Source organism: Watersipora subatra, chromosome 2 (assembly GCF_963576615.1).
Source record: "Watersipora subatra chromosome 2, tzWatSuba1.1, whole genome shotgun sequence".
Lineage (NCBI taxonomy): Eukaryota > Metazoa > Bryozoa > Gymnolaemata > Cheilostomatida > Watersiporidae > Watersipora > Watersipora subatra.
Genome location: NC_088709.1, coordinates 39,293,740 through 39,314,948, shown reverse-complemented (window position 1 = coordinate 39,314,948; position 21,209 = coordinate 39,293,740). Strand labels below are relative to the sequence as shown.

Below are 21,209 nucleotides of genomic sequence, written 5' to 3'. Positions count from 1 at the left end.
TAATGACACCAAATATATGAGTATATATAATAATTAGGTTAAAACAAAATTATGAATATAATTTTTGGAGTTATGTTATCTTAGCTTTTGGCAATTCAATCATGTGATGTTTGGCACTGATTTTGTGGTTGAAAGATTGATTAGTTAAGCATTAGTGGAGAAATTTGAAATCTTTTAGTTGAGGATTTTGCTATAATATTTTCTCCTTAGAGTTCTTTGTATATGAAAATAATAAATACTAACATTATATCAAAGACGTTAAACTTCAAACTGAAATGCTACAACAAACATATATCTATTGATATCAACAAAAAATGGCTATTCTATTTTATGAGCAGTATCAGTCAATTCAGTTTACTTTTGAATGCATTATTTTTCAAAAAATCACTTGAGATATTTAATTTCAATTTCAAGATTTATCCCCTCTCTGCTGCATAGCACATTATTTGGAACTAGTTTTATCCTGCAACTAAATACACTGTGACCATCTGCTCATTGAGTTTGGCTCAGGAGCAATTCTGGCCGGATGCCCTTCCTAACACCACCAATGGTCCTTGTGTGATTTGAACCACTGACCTACCGATTGTATGCCGGCGTACTAACCACTGAGCAGCAGCTGCTACATAAACAACATTGTAATAATACATGACAACAAGCATCTTTACTAAGTAGAGTAAACGCTCGTATCATTGAAACCGATCGATATCATTAAAAAAATTGATCAACATCTGGTATATGCATCATAGCAAATGTTGAATCTTAACACTGTATAAATGTAGGGACTAGCGATGACAAGCTGGCACAACTATGACTAACTTTGCAAGATGAGCTGAGTTATAAGCCCAAAAAGCTGAATTCTCACATGACAACCATAAAAAGATGAGTGAGTAAGTCTGTTTAGTACACATAACAACAAACACATTTCATGTTCCTTCAACTGACAGATTTATTTTGTTTCGTGGTCTAATTTGCTTTAAACTGCACTGACCAGTGCAAATAAATGCAAATTGATCAGTTCATATCTATTCCTTCTCAAGTTCTAACAACTGATCAGTGCATATCTATTGCTTCTCAAGCTCTAACAACTGGCTATTATTGCAGTTAAATAGGTAATTTTAAAAATCAATTTGCTTGTATGTTTACTCATTGGGTAATATGTATGCTAAGCGAACGGAGAGACATAAATAATGTATCTTCAAGTTATCTATTTGGTAGTAAGCAGTCAAGCGCTTATGAGCAACATTATAAAGTGGCATTGATTTCCCTTACATGCCACAACAACATACAATGATATCTGGTGTAGAGATCTCAGTCACAGAGCAGTGTAATTATGCCTTATAATCGAAAACAGAAAAAAAAAGTCTATAGAGTCGAGGAACTCAGCTAGTATCTGTCTAATCAGATGTTATTTGTCCAACCAAACTATATAATCACGTTTGATCTAAAAGCTATTTTCTATTTTTATGACCAGATGGAGCTTTGCAAGAAAATATTTTTGGCCACTTGACGGAAAACAGGAACATGAGCGTGTGAAGCTTGAATGAAGTTTGTGAAAAATGTGAAAACGCATAGGCTTTATACAAACTAGCACACACGCGCACACGCGCACACGCGCACACGCGCACACGCGCACACGCGCACACGCGCACACGCGCACACGCGCACACGCGCACACGCGCACACGCGCACACGCGCACACGCGCAGACAACAGACACACAGACACACATACGCGCGCAGACACAATGACACACAGACAGACACAATGCCATTGTGAAAGTTATTAATTTAATAAATATTCTTAGCAATATTGCCTGCCTATGTCCAACCTCTGAAAACCGGTTTGGTATTTGTGAACAAGCTGCAGTAAGCCTAATCTGCTATTCAGTAAAGAACATTGCTGAATTGTAGATACGAACAAGGCCTCTGCTACTTGTTTGCATCTACTAGTGACCTTTTCTAGAATATAAAACTCCATCATACATCAATGATACCTCCTACTTTTATGCTTTTATACTTTGCCAGGAAGCTGTTTTCCAAGAATCTAGTATTGTTTAACCTACCTATTAAACAATGCAAGATTAGTTGCGTGCTGACTCGATGCGTGCTGACTCAGGCGTGCTGACTAGAGGCCTAAGCCACAAAACTTGGCCACAAGTACAGAATTTTTTTGTTTGCTTGGAGAATAAGTTTCTAAGCATGCTCTTCAGATGACCAAGTTGCTATGGTTGAGATGATCCACATAAATTTGCAAACATCACAGTAAGATTAGCAGAGAATAATATGGTATACTCCGGTCACTGAGTTTCATCCCCGGATTACTTCATTATGAAGTTTTCTGTAATTGATTTTTTGCACCTTTTAAATTGCTAACATGATTAAGGTTGCCCATAAATTCTTAAAATATAAAGCAGGGGATAGCTAACTCTGCTATCTACCGCTCAAAAAGTAGCCAGCGTTCAACAAACTCAACAAAACATATGCTCTCCACCAAGTTGACTCTAAGTTTTCTCATAAATATTCGAGATACATTTGTAACATATTTAAAAAACATTGCATCCAGACTAAACAAGTACGTTACTATAGCTGGCATTATATGAGGTTGGTATGGCTGAATTCATAACCATATGACGTCATGACTTGAGTGGCATACAGTCAAATGTCACTAGAGTCATGACCATATGACGACATGACTTGAGTGGCATACAGTCAAATGCCACCTAAGTCATAACCCTACGGCGTCATGACCAGTGTTCGAAATGGGGGGGGGTACACAGGGGTACGGCGTACCCCCTAAGAAGAATTAGTGGGAGTACTCCCTAGAACACGTACCCCCTCCTATAAGGTTGCTCATATCTTATTAAATGCGGTAAAACCGGAATGAAGTGAAATATTCACACAGTGTTTTTTTCCTTTTCTTTCCGAACTTATATTAGCTCGAGTTCATTACACCGAAAACAGTGCGCGTGTTTGGAACGAGAGAATCACGCTACTGATCTTTAATTTATTAAGTCTGCTTTTTGCTATTATAGCAGATCAACTAGATTGTTTTGTTAAAAACCTGAGAACCGATCGGTTTTCTATCAACCGACACAATCGACGGGACCCTGTGTCGGCCACCCTGTGAAACCCTCGAATAGCTTAAGATTAATCATTGCTTAGATTCTTCTCCTGTGTTTTGGATGGTAGTTTTGAATAATTTTTTGCTTATTATATATACTAGGTTCTTTGTTTCTTTCAATTCATAATGAAACAGCATGGGCCAATAGATAACTTCTTTAAAGGTGAGTAAGAATTAGTGACTGTCATGAATTTAGAGTCTGTATTTTATAAAAATAGTGAGTGACTGAGCATATCATATAATAATATTCATGGTGGCTTGGAGATGGGACTGTCTTGTGTCTGCGTGGACTGTCCATAGAGTTTTTTTACTCACTCACATCACAACCTGGAGTTTCCATAGTCATAGAGCACACAGGTTGTGCAGCTAAGCCCACTTCTAATTTCTTACTGAACACAACACAGGGTTTTAAGTTATGGAAAACAACATAAATTAGGGGCATTCATGCTAAAAAAATTTCCGGGGAGTACCCCCGGACCCCTCTACTGAGAGAGTGCAGTGCCCTTTTCAGACTCACCCTGTGAGCGGCGAGCAGGGCCGTTGGCCCTGGACACTACCCTCCTGGCATGACAGAGAGTACCCCCAAGAATCTCTCTCTACTTCAGACACTGGTCATGACTTGAGTGGCATACAGTCAAATGCCACTAAAATAACTTCCTTTACTTGAAATGCTAGTGTTTCCTAGACTCAACAGATCTATCAAGAAATTCACATACTCTTTCTTTTTAAAGATATTGAAATCTGCGGTTAAACCAAAACAATAATGACAATTTCTAGGACTCGCTCCTCCCAAAAGTTTTGTTATACTTTAAATAGTTCACAATTCTGCTTGTTTGCAAACTCTAATCAATGTTATTAAATAGCGACTGATAGGTGAGACTCCATAGAAACCAGTTGAATGAATAAGATTGTTGCGCTTGATTATGGTTGAAATCAATACAGCTGCCTACAGCGTCATTTGCTGCCAATAATTTAGACACATAATAGCGGATGCGTTTTCTCCCGGCTTATTGGGAATGTCTTCTTGAAATACTCAAATTCCATATAAGGCCATGATGATTACACCATTCACTCTATTTACCATATAAGGCCATGATGATTACGCCATTCACTCTATTTACCATATATAAGGCCATGATGATTACACCATTCACTCTATTTTAGCAAGTAGTTAAGTGCGTTAACATCAACCAGTTTTAGCTGTTAGTCTCAAAAGAAATAATAGTTGTAAATTAGTGCTATATGTTATATTTATATATAGATTTTTATAAATATATAAATATAATATATATTTATATACTATATAATTTTATGTAGTTTTCTATCCATTTAGTAAAGAGTCATCAAGTGACATAGGACAAGGTAACATAGATTATTCAAGAGTTTCAGGTACCAGAATATAAGGTATCAGCAATGACTCAAAAAAGGAACATGTACATTATATACGTATATATATATATATATATATATATATATATATATATATATATATATATATATATATATATATATATATATATATATATATATATGTATACGTATATGTATATGTATATGTGCGTATATTGTCTGACATGACTACGAGCAAATAGGTCGAGAGAGAAATGTCTCTACACGCAAAAATCAGAATCCGACGTTATCGTTCCTTATTCAATTATTATAATCATTGTTATTTGTACAGGTTAAACATTATTGCATATTCTTATGTCTGTCTACATACATGTACTTCATGTTAATACTACTTGTGGCCAGTCACTGTATTTTTGGATTTGTAACTGCTGGAGAGAGACTGAAATTCATGGCATACTGTAAAACCTTTAATTGAACGCCATGACACTGGATTATTTAGCCCGTCTCTTATAGTGAGGGCCGAATAGAGGCAATGTTCAAATAGAAGCTGACGTATTTTTCAATTAGCTCATCAAAATTTGGGGAAAATAAATTTAACATTTTTACGGGCAAAGCGAATGTCGCCTACATTTTGCACTATCCTTTGGGAAGAGCAACATTAACCCTTTTAGATGAAAGAATTCTAACTAATTTCCAACTCATTGTAGACCAATAACCACTACAAACAGTTCCCTCTTGTTTTATCGTACTGATCTGAAATGCTTGTAGTCATTCTACTTAGTCAAGTCTAATCAGATGGCGCTAACTGTAAAAATTAGATATCGAAGTTATTGAAAATGTTGAGAGTTCAAAATGATTAGATGCTCAGGCATTCAGATGACTGCCTACTGCTAACCTGGTTAGCAATTTAAAGTGTCAGTTGAGGAATAAGCTGACAGGCAGCTGTTGGCAGGTTGTCAGGTTGTCATGTTGGCAGGTGAAGGATGAGCTAACAGTCAATCAAAGAGTTGACAATTTAGGGTTGAGTTGACAGTCAAGTGGTGAGTTGACAGCTGAGTGTCATGTTGGCAGGTGAGGGATGAGCTGACAGCTGAGGGGTGAGTTGACAGTCAAGCAATGAGTTTATAGCCGAGTGTGGTGTTGGCAGGTAAGTTGTGATTGAATTTTTGTAGACAATTGTATCAACCAACGGTAAGTAGATGATCACAAGACGCAGATCTGTTTGACAGTCTTATGTAAAGAGGTCTATAGATAAGTACAAGTAAACTCAGTAATACACCAAACTGACTGGCATAATCTTTATAAGAATGAATCGAGTGTCTGAAACCTAACGATCCTATATGATTATCTTGCTCACATAAAAGCAAAAATAACCAGACAATTTTTCTAATCGTACATCTTAAAGCCTTGCCTATTTTCAAGAGTATCATGCTAAAAAGGGTGAAGTTCATTAAAAGGCTTGCCACTAATATGCTAAGCAATGATTACCTTGTCATTGTTAGTGCAAGTCGTACAGCATTGCCTCGCAAAACCTCCGAAACAAGATATAGATGTAAATGACAATCTCTCAGAACCTCCGTCGCTCTGATCAAGATACGAATGGTGCAGATTCGAGCTGACAGCCATTTAGCAAGCCTGTCTTGCGCATCTTACGGCTCAAAAATGTATTCTGAGGGAGAAATAGCGAGAGCAAAGGACTTGATGAAAATCAATGACAGGGCATTTCAGAATGCATAGCAGATGCGAAGGAACAGATGAGAGCATAAATAACTCTAGAGAAGATCAATGCTCTGTACTCCTCCCAGTTGGTTTAACTATATCTAGTGAGCCGAGCATCTTGCAAGCTTTGTAAGTAATACTTTGACAAAGTTTAATTAACCCGCTTCTTATTAGCCGCTTACCAAAAGCACATTGAAGCACATTCGTGTTTAGTGAGCTGGGAAATAAATGAATTGGATATAAAATTCACTCTATTAATACTTCTGGTTTTAGGTACATCTAGGTAACTATCTGTGTTGGATTACACCAGGGAACTCTGTTGTGAGAAGAGAGACATTGACCGATCCCGTAAGGCCACTTCGTTCTTTTCAACTTAGCTAGTGAAAAACTGCTGCTGGTTTTAAAATGGCCTAATGCAGCACTACGCCTATGTGAATGTCCTTGACTGTTGCTGGGCTTAGGCATACCTACAGTATATAAAACTAGTGTTATTTGCGTGTTAGCGGTTTCTTACATACAACCAATAATATCTGTGTACTAATTAGCTACAATTTTGATTATTAAAACATGTTTTAGGCCTTTTATAAGCTATTTTTAGAATCATAAAGTTATGGCAAGAATACTAACTAGTGAGAAATATTAGCTAACCAGCAAGAAATGCTCATCTCACGCGTGATTGATTTCATGCTGTATAAATCACCTGCATATTCACACAATAGATCAGGATATTGTCAATCAATATTATTACTGATAACAGCTCGCCTGTCTTTTTAAAATCTTTGCAAGAAAAACATGTTCAAGTTTAACTTAAAGTTTAACTTCAACTCAAGTTTTACCAGTTAAGTTTACCTGGTCAAGTGTAAACTTGACCGGGTGCTTTTAGGTGTTTGTATAAACGCCTACGCACTCCGAGTAACACTATCAGTTATAATAGCTTATTTACTGCAGTGAGATGTACTGAGCAAAGCCCATGTACAAGTTTGGCACTCATTATTTTACTAATACTGAAAAAGCTAAAAAGTAGAGTTTGTTTTTCATAGGAATTCACAGTTGAATGTTGAGTTGACAGTTGGGTGGTGAGTGGATAGTTACCGTAAAACCTCTAATTGAACCTCTAAAGCTAACCATGGTTATCTATTTTTCAACCCCTCTTCTAGAGTGGCGATCAATTGGAGGTGGCATTCAAATAGAGGTTGGCGGTGTATTTTTCAAATAGCTCGTCAGAATTTTGGGAAGATAAATTTAGGCCTTTTACGGGCGAAGCGAGTGTCGCCTATACTTTGCTCTCTTTTTCCAGTGGAGCGATTATTAAACCTTTTGGATGCAATAAATCTGCTAACTTATCTCCAACTTGTCAAAGATCTTTTAATAAATATGCAGTGTGCTGTGTTGTAGGTGCAAAGTATGTGGAACTGTGATTACAAGCTCTTATAAGCTCAAAAACAAATAGTTAATTGCAGCCATCACGAAAACGCCGTAGTTTGGAATCCCTTTACTTCGACGATATACTCAACTCGACCGGGTTATTGTTTTGACAAGTGATGTTATCACGTGAATTGAAAGGCCAATAAAAAGCTCAATATAAAATGTTACGTAGCACTAGTTTATGACAAACACTTCGGGTTTCACCGGAAAGCCCCTATCAAATATAGACGCTCGCTACTTTACAGTTTCGCTTCAGTTTGGTCTAATCATCTAGTTGTAATCTGATAATGTGACCCATACTTTCTGAAAAACAGTGCGAACAATTTGCAGCATTTTTAAACTATCACAGGTGACCAACAGGCTCGTCATGTTTATCAGCGGATAATATGCACTCCTTTGAGCTAAGGTAAAAAAATCAAATGGATTTTTAGTAATAGAGGTGGCGTTCAATCAAAGGTTTTACGGTAAGTGAGGAGTTGACAGTTGAGTGATGAGTTGACAGTTAAGTGATGAGTTGACAGTTGAGTGATGAGTTGACAGTTGAGTGATGAGTTGACAGTTGAGTGATGAGTTGACAGTTGAGTGATGAGTTGACAGTTGAGTGATTAGTTGACAGTTGAGTGATTAGTTGACAGTTAAGTGATGAGTTGACAGTTGAGTGATGAGTTGACAGTTAAGTGATGAGTTGACAGTTAAGTGATGAGTTGACAGTTGAGTGATGAGTTGACAGTTAAGTGATGAGTTGACAGTTGAGTGATGAGTTGACAGTTGAGTGATGAGTTGACAGTTGAGAGATGAGTTAACAGGGATGAGTTCAATTGTGGGGGCTGTATATCATTGGTAAAGCTAACCTATCCTTGAAGCAGATAAAGGACTATTTTTATGCGCATCTCCTTTGATCGTTTTTAATAATAGAATTATTCAAAGAGTTTGTAGACTTCTGGAAATAAAACATTCTGGTGATATGTGAGTGGAGTTGTTGTTCAAGGTCAAGTCAAGTGCTAGTTTTATTAAAAACTATTGGTGCACAAATGTAGTAGTACTAAAATGTTCTGCAAATCTTCATTTTACAAGAAATGGATTTTTATACTGGGAATAGAGCACAAACTATAGGTACTTTTACTAGCATTTTGTAAGTAATAAGGTGCAATTTTTTTGACACTGCATCAAATTACTGACTCAAACCCTAATGGTTTGTTGAGCTATGTCCAAAAATGCATGTTATTGTTTAAAGATTTAATGCATTATCCTAAGTATTGTTATAGTTTATTTTTATGTTTCACACATGAACCTCCGTACTACAGAAAACATAGTCAAATGTAGTATTTTATCTCTCATTTTATTCTTTAACGTAAAACAATATTTTTTCCAGAGTTATTAATCTTGCCTAAAAATAGAAGCATCAACCTTCTTTATTAATTTTATCAATAAAAATTGCTAGTACTAATATGCATTTACATTTTAGCTGAACAAGAAAACTGATTCTTCAAATAACATGAAATTTTGTGACTCTAAATGAAAGATAAACTTCATTTTGTAATTCAGAGGGTGACAGAGGGACAGGCTTCATGGCGCATTATTTGAATGGTTAAAAATTGGAACAATCATGGCAGAAATTGTTTTATATCATCAGAGGTTAAATGAGTTGTCTTACTACATACCACAGAACTAGTTCACATACCCAACAAGTGAAGATAACTCCAAATATATGTTTAACAAAGTAGCTCAGAATATCAACAATACATCTGGCTTGCAAGTACACTCATCTATTTTGTACACATAAGGGAAACATGCCAGCGCATTGAATTAACTGCAGGTTGGTCAAGGATATGAGTCTCCCGAAGAGCCTTTTGTGTTTATTCACTGCCAGAAAGCTATGCAGAAACTGGTTGTTTAATAAATCACACAAAGACTCATATATATACTTTTACATATATAATTCGACGATTTTTTGACTGAAATTTTTCTGTGGTAGCTAGAACGATGTTTAACGCTTGGCCTTCACCAGTCTGTGACTCACTATGACTCACAGTGAGTCACAGCAAGTCATTGCCTGATGCCTACCAAACGTGAAACATTGTTGTAGCTGCAGCGAGAAAGTTTTTGTCAAAAATCATCTAATTTTAATAAACTCTACTAACAGAGTAGCAGAGTTTAAAGATGTTTTTTCAACCTATTTTTTTGAAGCAGTAAGTATATATATATAAATATATATATATTAGGTAAATGCCTGGCGTTGCCTGGGTAATAAAAAAGTCTTAGAACAGAAAATTTATTTTTATTTAACATATAACAACAGTTATCATTCTAACTTTCAAATTTTATATCATGAGAAAAGTGTTTTGTTCAGTTCAAATAAATTAGGAGAAAAAATAAAACAACTGTAAAGATGTTTGAATATACGGTAAATGTGAAATAGTTAGCAAGGAATGGCTAAATAAAGTATGTTTTGCTATGAAAAATAGAAAAATAATTTGGTATACAATTATACGATTTTAATTTATTTCAGAGTTGGCATCGTGAAGCACAAATGTTGTATAAAGGGGTATAAAAACTCATAGTAACTATCTACTGCACACATCACCTGGTAAAAATGATCAAAATTTTATATACATGTATGTACTGTAAATATTAAAATTCATAAAAAACACAATATGTTAACCTTAGCAATTATAGTTATCTACAGTAACTTCAGTGTATTTAGTGGTTATGATCTCCAAGAAAATGTAACATTACAATGTACTACGTGCACTACATAATTTGGAAAGTTTTTACCACTGAGACAGACGTAGAACATTAACGTTAAGTTTAGCCTAAATGAATTTAGCTTACTAAACACATACTTAAAACTGAGTTTCAAGTATGTATTTTACTCCAACTTTTACTATTTTACTCCAACTTTGTCATCGTCTAAAATTTTATCACTTATCTGTTTTTGGTTTTGTTTTCAGTATAACTTACATTATTACATAACTTACTTACTTATATATATACAGTATATATATACAGTATATATATACAGTATATATACAGTATATATGTATATATGCAGTATATATACAGCATATACATATATGTATAGATATATATGTATATATATACAGTAGGTGCTCCTACAAAATAAATAATCTGTTCAGGAATGTTTACGTTATAGGGATTTTACGTTATAAGAACAGTAAAATACATGTAAACTGCCTAATCTGTTTAAGATCTTTTCATACTCATCCCTTGGGACATACAGTAAACGCTCCAATAACGTAAATTCCAGATAACGTAAAAAATTTATGTAAATTTTTTACTTCCTACTATGTAAAAAATTCCATATAACGTAAAGCATCAAGTCGCTATTATACACAACTTTCGCGACATTTTAGTTTGTCTTAATACATCATTAAATGTGTCGACAAATCGGCGAATAGGATAGCTGCTCAATTGTTGATAACTACAAAGGCGACCGACAGGTACAGGTGTTATAGCGTCGGTCTAACAGTCTTAATGTCACGCGTTGAAGTAGCGTTAAAAATTACCTTTATCTTAACCTTGACCTCTAGCGATAGCGATAGACGACGAACAGGTAGAACTGCTTTTTGTAGTACAAAGATTTTGCTCTTTTGCCTTATTATAGACATACAAAGTATTTATTATTAGCTTTACTTTGCAGAATAGACTTTGCTGTTAGAGAAATAAGAATAAGCAAATCGTTGTAAATGAACGCCAAGAATATGCACTCCCTATCAACTTGTTGTAAATTTACCATGGTCTATGAGAAAAGTTGTTGATGCAAACCAATAATTCCATTCCCTATATCGTAAACATTCCAGGAACGGATTATTTACGTTACAGGAGCGTCTATTGTACAAAAAGAAAAACTTGACTTATTTTTTCAATTTGTAGCCTGTGCCCTTACTGTGGTATCATTGGTTTGCATCGCCAACTTTTCTCTTTTTTTGCTGATCAATTCCACTGGTTTTATAGACCATGATTGCAGTAATTTTACAACAAGTTGATGGAAAGCGCTCATCATTTACAAATGTTTGCTTATTTTTTCTAAACAGCGAAGTCTATTCTGTAAAGCAGAACTAATAACAAATATTTTATACATTTACGGTAAAACAAAACAATAAAATATTTTACTATATAAAAGGTACTACTTGTTTGTCGTCTGTCTGTCTGTCTGTACCCAGTGGCCAAGGTCAATGTGTTTTAACTATAAAAAATTTTACTTTTACTTTTTATATCTGTATCTAAGGGTCAAGGTTGGGATAAAAGATAACTTTCGGCGATACTCCAACTCGTAATATTCAGATTGGTGAATCGATGCTGTAATACCAGCACAAATCAATAGCCTCTAAGTATTTATTAACAATTGCATAGCTACCTATTCTCTGTTGTGTCGACCTATCTGATGATCTATCACGACGAACTGGAATCTCATAGAAGTTGTATGTGTAATAGATATAACATTATAGGCACTTCGTGTTTTTTCGCAAATGTGGTAAAATAAATTAACATTACAATTGACTTAAAGAATTTGCCTGATTTGACACTTTACATTATATGGAATTTTTTACGTAGTACAAAGCAAAAACTTCACATAAATTCTTTAGATTATCTGGAATTTACATTATAGGAGTGTCACCTGTACATAAATTTTATATATATATATATAACGTAAAACCTCTATTTGAGCGCCATGTCACTGTAATTTTTAACTTTTCCCTTCTACGTGTAGTGGCGTAGTATTAGAAGTGGTATTCAAATAAAGGTGGCATTCAAATAAAGGTGCCATTCAAATAAAGTTGGCATTCAAATAAAGGTGGCACTCAAATAAAGGTGGCGTTCAAATAAAGGTGGCATTCAAATGGAGGTTTAAGGGTACAATTTATATATAAATTTATTTATTTGCAACATTCTGCAACAATTCTATATATATATATTTGTACACATATATATGTACATACAGTCAAACATGGATAACTTGCCCTCGGATAGCTCGAACATATGGTTAACTCGAACGGTTTCTTTGGTCCGCTCCCACGTAATGATAAATTGCTTTAGATAACTCGACCTCAACTCTGTTAACTCGAACAGTTTTTTGCCCAACGGCTACCGAGACGGTTGTTATCGCTTTAGAAAATCACTTTTTTCCAAGCCATAGAGGTAAACCTCAACTTTTCGTAATTCATAGGCGTCGTTATTACCACCATTGGCAAAATATTTTTGTCAACGACTTTTCTAAAGGTTTGGTGAAATTTGATTTTTACCAAACATCCGCTTAGCGATGGCCCTTCGGAAGCAAGGAAAAGTAAAGTAACCTTCGCATAAACTTCAAGAAAAATCGGCAAAATTGATCTTGGTTAAAACGCTCAAAAGAAAAAGATGTCTTTTCTTCTGAGCATTTTAACAACAATCAAGTTTTGCCAATTTTAATCTAAAAAACGTCCTGGCATTAACATCACCTCAAACAACAAACCAATCTCAAGTGATAGTAAAATCTCTATACTTTTTGATAAAAAAGTTTTAAACTTTACATTAGAAGCATTTAATTTGAAACAAGCCATTTATACTTTTGATTTATATTATAGTTTGTATATGTACATGTATCTACTAATAAATACATGGACTTGTGACAGTGCTCTGATAACTCGAACGCTCTGATAATTCGAACACTTTCGCTCGGTCCCGTTAAGTTCGAGTTATCCATGTTTGACTGTATATAGGCCTACGTATATATAAACCTTCTTAAAAAAAGCTACACAGCATCATTTAGCAATTTTACATAACTTACCAGAGAGTTTGCTACACACAGAATAGGGAAGTGTTTTGTATCCCACATGATAGTGTAATCTATGTTGAGACGTATTTCTAAATTAACCGATATTCTTCGGGCGGGTATGATTAATTATTAATGCAAAAAGCTTAGAAAATTTATTATAAAGGCTTTGAGGACGGTTAAGAATTAAACCAGGTGTTTACAAGGTTGAGTAGGCTCGTTTTATTTGACCAATATTTGGTTTTTGATTTGACAAACTCAACACATCTGTAGCTGTTTGAATAGTTTTTTGTAGTTATGTAACAGTTTGATGCCATTCCTTAGATATTTATATTTGCTTACAATGCTGGTTTAAATACCTCGTCTCAGTTGTGTTCTCTTGGCAATGATGAGGTGACATCACCTCAAAAACTCTCCCACATGTCTCGCACTATGTTTACTGCTGTTATCTAGTCGTAACAATCAAAAATCTTACATGAGTGGCAGGAGTTGTCTGTACAGTTAATAACACAACTGTTCACATCATCATCACTTAATTAAATAATCTAAAAGAAAATTTAGAAGTGTAAAAGTGTTGAGTGGACTCATGATATTTATTTCTATTCGACGAAGAGAGAATTAGGAGTATTTTACTCTGATTATTATAGAATTTTCGAGCTGCAATTAAATTTTTTAGTCTTAAACTGGTTAAGATAAATTTACTCTAGGTGATCGGGAGGTGCAACTTGTTAGACAAGCCACATTTATTTTTTAGAAAAGCTATTTTTCTGCGCACTTTGTTTACTGCTGGAACTAGTACCCTGGCAGTTCATTGTGTGGAAAGCGATCATCAGGTGTGTCGATGAAGCATTGAAAGTAATTACTCGCACGATTATTTAGATTAACTGCAAGGTGGTTGATTGGTGCAAGTGTTAGAGTGTACGGCCTAGTTACCCAAAGGTCATGGGTTTAAAACCTGTGTAGGCCCAAAGCTAGTCCATCACTGAAATTTTTACCGTGGCTTTGGGTGAATTGCTCATATTATAGGAACGCTTGCTAATATAATTTATATAAATCAAGGAATGGTAATTTAATAACAAATGAAAAGTAACATTCAACAACATGTGCTCTACAAGACAACGGCTAGCCATATCCATTTACATTTACAAGCGCTACCAGGTATATGAACAGTTAGATACACTCACAAATATGGCCAGATACACTCACAAATATGGCCAGATACACTCACAAATATGGCCAGATACACTCACAAATATGGCCAGATACACTCACAAATATGGCCAGATACACTCACAAATATGGCCAGATAAACTCACAAATATGGCCAGATAGACTGCAAAGCACACCCAGCTGTTTGGTTTATTAGTGAAATTTTTGTATTTGGCAAGCTGAGAAATGTAAGCTCGTTCCGATGGCATTTCCGGTCACAAGACCTTTTCTAGTATAAGACGATCAAATGGGCTATAATGGAACATTCCTAAATATAAAAAGCACCAACTAGTCTATTGCAATAATGATTAAGACATTTATGTAGCTTTGCTGTACTAACATAATTATCCTCGTCTCACAAATATAAATTGATTATCAGGCCAAATAAATGTCCTTAGTATGAGATTTTTGTTTGTTCCCCAGAGCAAAAAGTCAAGTAGTGGTAGAGTAAAGTAGTGGTAGAGTTAAGTAGTGGTAGAGTCAAGTAGTGGTAGAGTTAAGTAGTGATAGAGTTAAGTAGTGGTAGAGTTAAGTAGTGGTAGAGTTAAGTAGTGGTAGAGTTAAGTAGTGATAGAGTTAAGTAGTGGTAGAGTTAAGTAGTGGTAGAGTTAAGTAGTGGTAGAGTTAAGTAGTGGTAGAGTTAAGTAGTGATAGAGTTAAGTAGTGGTAGAGTTAAGTAGTGGTAGAGTTAAGTAGTGGTAGAGTCAAGTAGTGGTAGAGTTAAGTAGTGGTAGAGTCAAGTAGTGATAGAGTTAAGTAGTGGTAGAGTTAAGTAGTGGTAGAGTTAAGTAGTGGTAGAGTTAAGTACCTAGTGGTAGAGTTATGCAGCCATATAATTATGCAATGATAAAACTACCTCCATAAAGAGCATTCAAGAAAATTTTCATTGATTGCTCCTACTAAAAGGTAAGTTTACTGACCAGCAATTATAAAGAAAAGGAATTGAGTGATAATTATCTAAAGCGCACATTTCTTGAAGAGATCACTGAAGTCTAATAACAGCCAAGACCAGACAAGGAGTGTTCAAAGGCGGTATGTTTGACTTCAATGAATCCATTAAGGTGCTTTTAGGTTTCCTGGCAAATATTGAGTTAGCTTGTAACATAAATTGTTAATGCTGTCTTATAGGTAAATGATCCTTTCAAACATTCATACGCCACGTCTAGCAAATAGCTGTCTCACTCACACTGAATATGTATTCAAGGTGACTCGGTGTTGAGTCTTTTAGGGAATGTTTGGCTCTAACATACTTACATGGCAATCAACTCGGGTGGGATGTTGGTCTAAGTTTAGACTAACTGGTATCATTGTACCCTGTAATTAGCCTGTATATTAGAGCTTAAAGACTGAAATGCATTTTACAGGGTTAATTGTACAATAAGGTATGCAGCTATATTTACTATGATCTTTACTACAGTAAAAGTCATGCCTGACCATTTTTCTGTTTGGCCAAAGCCATGGTGTCAGTTCATGAAAAAATATTACAGTGCATGGGGTTCAAACTCACAACATTCCACCTAGTGGGTAACACGGTGGCCTCTGCACTAGTTGGCCACTTTGGACATTGACAAATAACTGCGCATATACCGTAAAACTTTTATTTGAATGCCATGGCACTATATTTTTCAACTCTTCCTCTATATAGGCAGTCAAATATAAATGGCCGTTCAAATAGAGGCTGGGGTTGTATTTTTTAAATAGCTCATCAGAATTTTGGGAAGATATATTGAACCGTTTTACAGGCGAAGTAAATGTCGCCTACATTTTGCGTTCTCCTTTTGCACTATCCCCTTTAGCGGCATTAACCCCTCTAGATGCAATAAACCTGCTAACCTACCACTAACTTGCCGTAGATTTGTAAATAGATATGCATTGAGAAGGTGAGAAATGTTCCTACCAGTTAATAATATCAAGGATGTCATAAGAACACAGGCTACAATATCATTGCAGGTTAATTTCTTGTAAACAAAACGTGATGATATTATATGGAAGGCCTGTCTAGGATTATGTCTCAGACAATCTCAGACTAGTGAGTGAGACACCTGTTTAGGATTACGTCGCAAACAATTTCAGATCAGTGTGAGGCCTGTCTAAGATTATATCTCAGATCATTTTAGACCAGCGTGAGGATTGTCTGTGATATTGTCCCATACCATCTCAGACTAGTGAGAAGATCGTCTAGCAATAAAATGCTGTTACAATATCAATACAATTTAGCACCAACTCTCATCCCCTCAAAGGTATTATTTAGTGTATATCTGATGGTTCTAATTTCTACATTTTTAACAACATATTGGCTCAACTACAGTATATCTGGGTGCTGTCTTAATAAACTCATTTGGTGGCAGCACGACCAAAATCTCTCATTTTTAGCACAGCTCAAATCAGAAAACAATTCAATGTTTCATTATATGCGTCGATATAATGTATTGTGTCATCAGCATATAAAATGTCTGGACATCTGCATTTCTACAACCTATTTCCAAACAGAACGAATTGGTTTGGTCGCAAATCTATACATGAAAAGATGTTACAAAATAAGATTATTAGAATTCATATTTGAGCACAAGTGGATAGCGGTGGTCAGCGGCCCAATTGCTGCCTACCAGATGCGATTGTTAAAGCAGCATCAAGGCATTGGTTGAGCCAATATGTTGTTAGAAATGTAGAAATTAGAACCATCAGATATACACTAAATTATACCTTTGAGGGGGATGAGAGTTGGTGCTAAATTGTATTGATATTGTAACAGCATTTCAGCGTAATTTTGTTGCTATATTTTCAACATCAGAAAAATAGGTAGTAATAATGCATCGTCCTAATGCATCGTCCTGATTGTTCAACCTCTAGTCGGTCTCAAGTAATAAATAATTATAACGAATGGAGTTTATGTTTGTCAATCACGCAGACTATTGCTCGTGCACAAGAGTGCCGAATGATTAAAAAATCTTTGTTAAAGAAATATCTCTGGACTGAATTAAAGCTGTCTGTACAAAATACTGTAGTTCCTACAACATACTCAGGCTTAAAGATAAACTTGCACAAACCTTTAGTGAATGTTATCGGAAAGTATTAGTATTTTTCTAATATTTGCGATCGGTTTTGATGCGTGAGGTTTTAACTTTTTCTTCTGATTGTTGGAACAGCGGTCACGTTTTGTTGATTTGAATATTTACACATTCCGGCAGTCAGATCATCTCAAACAACAAACAAAATCTCAAATGATAGAAAAATATTTATACTTTTTGATAAAATATTTTAAATTTTGACATGAGTGATCTTTTAAATAATTTAAGCATTTGATCAAGAAATGTATAAAACAAGAAGCTGTCACGGTGAGTGTAGTCAGCAATAGTTAGTGTCACAGTGAGTGTAGTCAGCAATAGTTAGTGTCACAGTGAGTGTAGTCAGCAATAGTTAGTGTCACAGTGAGTATAGTCAGCAATAGTTAGTGTCACAGTGAGTGTAGTCAGCAATAGTTAGTGTCACAGTGAGTGTAGTCAGCAATAGTTAGTGTCACAGTGAGTATAGTCAGCAATAGTTAGTGTCACAGTGAGTGTAGTCAGCAATAGTTAGTGTCACAGTGAGTATAGTCAGCAATAGTTAGTGTCACAGTGAGTGTAGTCAGCAATAGTTAGTGTCACAGTGAGTGTAGTCAGCAATAGTTAGTGTCACAGTGAGTATAGTCAGCAATAGTTAGTGTCACAGTGAGTATAGTCAGCAATAGTTAGTGTCACAGTGAGTATAGTCAGCAATAGTTAGTGTCACAGTGAGTGTAGTCAGCAATAGTTAGTGTCACAGTGAGTGTAGTCAGCAATAGTTAGTGTCACAGTGAGTATAGTCAGCAATAGTTAGTGTCACAGTGAGTATAGTCAGCAATAGTTAGTGTCACAGTGAGTATAGTCAGCAATAGTTAGTGTCACAGTGAGTGTAGTCAGCAATAGTTAGTGTGGCTGTTCCACAGCTCACAGTATTTAACTCTGTTCTATAGATGCTAAAAAACTTTCTTAACCTGACATGTCCTTGACATATCTGCAATGTCGCTAAAAATAAATTATTATGCTCATGCATAGTAGAAATATTCATTCAGAGGATTCATTTCGTACACAAATAGCAACGTATCAATGCATCAATACAATCAATAGCAACGTATTGATACATCGTTAGGAAAAACTTCAAATAAGAACCATCTTTGAAATAATTATATAGACGATTGATTGTTTCCTATTTGAATCGTAGGGATACTGTGCAACTATTGTTTGCTTGTTGGCCTGTACTACACTTGAAATCTTATAAGACCGTATATACAAAAATTACGTATAACATTATTATGGCAACTGTGCAGTATTTTATCACAGTATTACTTCTGAAGGGATTTATTATCTCAGGTTTTAGCTAAAAGTCATAAGGTACTCATTCCACTGTTCACTATCGCTGAAGAGCCCTCCTGAGTATTCCTACTACCCCTATTATACTGGTTTCTGTATTGTCTCAAAAGATATGTTGGCTCCAGCTTCAGCCAAATATGATAGAAGTCTGTTAGACACGGTTCCAAGGGCTCTGATAATCTATAGATATATTCTGTGCTCTCTATTACTACTATCATTATTATTAGTATTTTTATTATTATTCTTATTATCATCATCATTCACCACTAAAGATCTATTTAGCTAAAATACTGCCAAGCAGCATTCTTCTGATCGAATGCAAAATTGAAGTAAACAAAACAATTGAGCTGAAAAGTACAAGTTTATACAAAATTCTGGCAGCTGACAAAAATGTTTTTGTCACACATATAAGAACTTTTAATAAGAAAAGAGAAATCCGTCTCGCTATACTCAGCTGATGACACAGGCAGCAAAATGAAGCAGCGTATAGTTTACTAAAGTCAAGAGGTAAGAGTGATTAAATGTGATAAAGTTGCATTTGGGTAAAAAGTTAAATAGAAAAATGTATCAGCCAGAGTAGAAAAACATAAGTACTACACGCTAACTATGAACTACCTGCTGAAAGATAACATAAGTACTACACACTAACTATGAACTACCTACTGAAAGATAATATAAGTACTACACACTAACTATGAACTACCTGCTGAAAGATAACATAAGTACTACACACTAACTATGAACTACCTGCTGAAAGATAACATAAGTACTACACACTAACTATGAACTACCTACTGAAAGATAATATAAGTACTACACACTAACTATGAACTACCTGCTGAAAGATAACATAAGTACTACACACTAACTATGAACTACCTACTGAAAGATAATATAAGTACTACACACTAACTATGAACTACCTGCTGGAAGATAACATAAGTACTACACACTAACTATGAACTACCTGCTGAAAGATAACATGAGTACTACACACTAACTATGAACTACCTGCTGAAAGATAACATAAGTACTACACACTAACTATGAACTACCTGCTGAAAGATAACATGAGTACTACACACTAACTATGAACTACCTGCTGAAAGATAACATAAGTACTACACACTAACTATGAACTACCTGCTGAAAGATAACATAAGTACTACACACTAACTATGAACTACCTACTGAAAGATAACATAAGTACTACACGCTAACTATGAACTACCTGCTGAAAGATAACATAAGTACTACACGCTAACTATGAACTACCTGCTGAAAGATAACATAAGTACTACACACTAACTATGAACTACCTACTGAAAGATAACATAAGTACTACACGCTAACTATGAACTACCTGCTGAAAGATAACATAAGTACTACACACTAACTATGAACTACCTGCTGAAAGATAACATAAGTACTACACACTAACTATGAACTACCTGCTGGAAGATAACATAAGTACTACACGCTAACTATGAACTACCTGCTGAAAGATAACATAAGTACTACACACTAACTATGAACTACCTGCTGAAAGATAACATAAGTACTACACACTAACTATGAACTACCTACTGAAAGATAACATAAGTACTACACGCTAACTATGAACTACCTGCTGAAAGATAACATAAGTACTACACGCTAACTATGAACTACCTGCTGAAAGATAACATAAGTACTACACACTAACTATGAACTACCTACTGAAAGATAACATAAGTACTACACGCTAACTATGAACTACCTGCTGAAAGATAACATAAGTACTACACACTAACTATGAACTACCTGCTGAAAGATAACATAAGTACTACACACTAACTATGAACTACCTACTGAAAGATAACATAAGTACTACACGCTAACTATGAACTACCTGCTGAAAGATAACATAAGTACTACACGCTAACTATGAACTACCTGCTGAAAGATAACATAAGTACTACACACTAACTATGAACTACCTGCTGGAAGATAACATAAGTACTACACGCTAACTATGAACTACCTGCTGAAAGATAACATAAGTACTACACACTAACTATGAACTACCTGCTGGAAGATAACATAAGTACTACACACTAACTATGAACTACCTGCTGAAAGATAACATAAGTACTACACACTAACTATGAACTACCTGCTGAAAGATAACATAAGTACTACACGCTAACTATGAACTACCTGCTGAAAGATAACATAAGTACTACA

At 35.2% G+C, this 21,209-nt stretch overlaps 1 protein-coding gene across 1 annotated transcript in view; it reads right to left on the bottom strand.

Annotated features, from left to right (window-relative positions):
* LOC137388194 (A-type potassium channel modulatory protein DPP6-like) overlaps positions 1-21,209 on the bottom strand; it is a 101,724-nt gene that overhangs the window by 36,687 nt on the left and 43,828 nt on the right. The window lies entirely within an intron of this gene.